Consider the following 4,552-nt stretch of genomic DNA (forward strand, 5'->3'; position numbering starts at 1 on the left):
AGTCTGAAAAGGAGAAAAGTTGGCTACTTTCAGCTAATCTCTCCTTCCATGTGGCAACCATACTTCTGGCAGTTTAGGGGAGCTGGGCTCGGTACCCCAACTGTTGGACCCCAACATGGTCTTGGTTTCGTCTTTGTGCTTGCACTGATGATTCTCATTGGGTTGATCCTCAATCTCCCATCACAGCTTGTTTTTGGAGGAAACACTGGCAGAAAAAATAAGTATTAAGAGGATAGAGATGTGAAATAAGAAGTAGAGAAGGTAGATGAAATAGTGAATAGAGAAATTGATTTTTGTTTGTTTGGATAGAAATGTATCCAAAACTAACTTACTAGGAAGATTGTTTTCCTGGATGATACCCTTAACCGGTCGATGGGAAGAAGGGACAGTCAGGGGACACCAGCTGTGGCACCTCTGGGGGGCTAAACCTCCTGGGGCCAAACACTCCCAATGTCCCTGAAGACACAAGACATGGGCTGCACCCCTCCATTTCAGTCCTGGTATTACTGTTGGGACATGAATGGGTCTGGCTCATTCAGATCCAGATTCAAGATCCAAAAAAACCATGCTGGCCTGCTGGAGTGGCTAAAAGCATTGAGCACCAAAGATATCGAAGGATGTGGAAGACAATTCAGACTTCCATAGTTGCTCTATCCTTTTTAATATTTTTACAGCATGTCATTCTCAGAGCATTACCCTAAAGTAATGTAGCAATTTGCACTGTTTTTAACAGTCATATCTCCTAAGCTCTGCTACTTTTCTAGACCCTTATCACCACTGCAGCTAACTACTGTGAAAAACAACACCTTCTTTTCCTCTTTTACAGTGGCTTGGGATATGACAAAAAAAACCCCAAACCCCAAAACAACAAAAAACATTCTATTAGTTACTGTGACCTACAACTGGAGCTGGTGCCAGAAACTGAAAGCATGATTTCTTTAAGTTATGATATGCTTCACATAGCCTAATACCACAGCAGTGACTCTATCAGGTATTTTGAACAAGTTAAAAAAAAAATAAGAGAAGGGAAAAAAAAGGGAAGAAACCCAGTGCTTTAAGCATTAAATTGCTATATAATAGAAATGCTATTTTCTGTCTTAGATGTTTAAGAAGGTTTCATGAAAGAGATGAATATTAAACCAAACATTTGCTTGGCTTTGCTGCAGCTGGCTGCAGGAATGTAAACTTTTTTTCAATTACTTCAGCTCCTAATTTAAAAGCTAGGATTTTTAGCAGTGAGAAAGAGACTATATTTGGCCAAAAAATTCTGCTGGCTTTACTTAGTTACCCAGCACACTCAAAACAATACCCCTTTATCAAAAAACAATAGTCTGGTTTATTCACAGCATATGTAGAATTTGGACCTTCCACCAAATTCCACTTTCTTCTGTTGCAATATGTCTGTTGCTGTCTAATGAGCTGCGACAGAGCCTGTACTTCATTTTCAGCAAATTAAATTTATGCCTCGCAGGAATTGTGGTCTGGTCATGGCACTGCTCCTAGGTATGGGTGGGGATTGTTTTTTCAACCAGCTCTTGGTTAGCCACATGGGTACGTGCTGTCGCACCACACAACAAAATCTTCTCTATAATAACTGGTTTAAGTAGCCATCCACCCCACGAAAGTAGATCCCATCTAATTTACTTTGTGTTTACTGTGCTCCCTTTCAAACTGTTTTGTTGGCACAGATGAGTAGTTATACAATTTTTATTTTAAACTATTTATTTAGAGTTGGGACTTCAGTAACACTTGCTGTCAGATTTATAGTGCGTGTTTAAAACCAAGCTTCTAAAAATGTAATATTTCAAAGAGGAGGAAGCAGACAATGAACTTACACACCCAGGAGTCTATTCTTTCCCTGGGTGTGATGGGAACTGTGCATGCTGCTGACGAAGAAGTCGGTCCTGTGAGGCAGAGTGTACACATCTGTGTTTATACAACTGAGCTTGATCAAAAACCATCGAGATCAATTGCAGTCTTCAGGCTCAACGTGAAAGCACCAGGCTGCCCAGGGAAGGTAGACCTAGAGTCTTGGGTCACTGTACTTCTATGTCAGAGGAAGATCTGATGGGATATTCTGTGGTCCATGGGTAAGCTCAGGTCCAAAAATGGCTTTTAAAAAAAATCTTTTCCGAAACCAGTAGGAGAAAAGTATCTTCCACTTTCCAGTAGGAGGTTTCAGACCTGTTGTAGGGCAGGAGGAAGTGTTATTTTGTCAATAAATAAAAAAATCTTCATAAAAATGAATATTATGGATTGAGCATTTGTTCTCAGTGCCATTTTCCATGGCTAGCAGAATGAATGGTGTCATGTGTACAGGAACAAAAGTTACATTTAATGAAGACAAAACTTACCTTAAAAGTTTTGTTTTGTGTTTTTATACAAACCTGTGTAATTTTTTGTCTTTCTCCCCTTGAAAAATCAGAAACTGAAAACTTTGGTAAGCCACACCTCAGCACTCCCTGCAATAATTAAACAATGAGTAAAAATAATGAAGGAAAACTCTTTGTTAAGGATTTGGTTTTTCAGGCTTCTTGATAGTTGCAACAACAGCCAGAAAATTGCTTGGCAAACTCATACCCCTCCCTGTCTTTTGAGATTGCAAAATTCAATTTTCAAAACAGCCCTGTGAAATAATAGGGAAACAGGTGAAATGACATAATCACTCTTTACTCAGGGATTCAGTTAAGAAATCAACCTTGGATTTAAGCACTCTTGACTCTCCATCCTGTATTGTAGCTTCTAGGCCTTGAGCCTTTTATAAGCTTATGCTCTTGATATTTACTACAAGCAATTCTGCATAGATTGTATTGGTTTTGGTGCGAGAAATGTTAAAAACTTGAGGAAAAGTTAAAGAAAGAAATATTTAAATAAATAAATAATCTTTTAAATAAGATAAAGCAATAGAAAATCAATGCGTACATGCCAACATATGTATGCATATACATATATGTATATACATATATAAATGAGTTTTCACCTTAAAACTTCATGATTCATTCTCCACATTCAAGTAACCATCCTTGATGTCTTCCCTTTATGTAAAGCAGAAGAAACAAGACATGGAAAACCACAGCTAGTTAAAGCTGTCCTTTCAAAGAGCCCAATATTTTGGGCTGGTGAGTAGGAATGAAGAGTGATCTTGGAAAATGCAGTATGATCTTAATAGCAGAGGCCATAGAGCAGGGTAGCCACACCACTGAAGTGATGTCAGTGCTTCTGAACCACGCAAAATGCTCTGTAATACAATCCTGTTTTATCCAGGCTAGGAGCATGCAGGGGGCTGGAACAGGGCTCCCACGATCTGCCTGGTGCGCACCCAAACAACTGCATCTTTTTCTGGGCAGACAGTGGGGAGAATAGGTTAATTTTGCTCATGCAGAATATAATCACTTAGTTAAAAATGACAGTACAGTTCTCTTATTGAAAAGTTAGTGAAGGGAAAACAGCATGAAATAATTCATAGCTCATAATAAAATTATAATACTCATGGTGGTAATATAATCAATTGATAATCATCTATATAGGACTTTTCATTACTTGTTTTCTAGGTCTCTATAGAGGAATGAAGTAATATCATTCTAACCACAGATTAGATACCTTTCAGGAGTTATTTACGGGACATTCTTCTCTTGGTAGTGCTTGCCTCACTTGGATGCTACAAAGCCATGCAGTTAATTTTTGTTTCCATATGACTTTGAGAATACAAAGCCTTTGTAAAAGTGCAAAACGTTTTTTTATTTATGATGAAATCTCCTCTTTCTGTGAAACCATTAAAGGTAAAATTATTGCCAGATGTATTGCAAAGGTGCAAAGACACAAAGCGTCATTTGGATAGTAGCTTTTTGCTTTCAGATTACCTTTATCAACATAATTATCAACAGTAGCTACATTCCTATCAATTTCCTTGCCCTACCTGTGAAGCTGTGTATTTATGAAACATCACTAGAGTGGAATCTTATTGCCCGATCTGTGAGTAGAGTTACAGCTGCAGACAAGTGCAAGTGGTCAGCACTAAAAAAGTGTCATTGTCAAGCATTTTACGTCATTTAAAAGTGGAACAAGAAAGCCATTACGGCAACAAATTGCTCAACCCTTCCGGCCATGAAGTGGGGAGAGCACCACTGAGCAGGGTTTGCAGGAAATTAACTGTATGCTGACAGACAATTTGTTATAAACAGTGTGGAAAGGGGTGACTTTTTCCTTTTTTTTACCCTTTTTTTTTTTTAATAGGAATCGTTCAAACAACTTTTTTAGTATAAACTGATTTGCAATAACAGTACAGGGATTTCTGCAAAGGTGTATATGTGTTTCGGTGTTATTTTCTGTTATTTTCCACTCAGTCTTCTTCAGGTGGTATTAAACTGTATATATGAAATAACAGTTGTGCCTGTAACAAACTCGTATTCCTCATAATCATTTCAGTGGTGACTGTAGAGAACTTTTAGCTGAACTGTCCTACAGAAATGGGTCAGAGTTGGCTTGTGCTCAAAAATAATAGGAAGCAGAATTTTCCGTTTTTGCTTGCATTACCCTGTGTGATACAGTACAC

The sequence above is a fragment of the Chiroxiphia lanceolata genome, chromosome Z (assembly GCF_009829145.1).
Source record: "Chiroxiphia lanceolata isolate bChiLan1 chromosome Z, bChiLan1.pri, whole genome shotgun sequence".
Classification (NCBI taxonomy): Eukaryota; Metazoa; Chordata; class Aves; order Passeriformes; family Pipridae; genus Chiroxiphia; species Chiroxiphia lanceolata.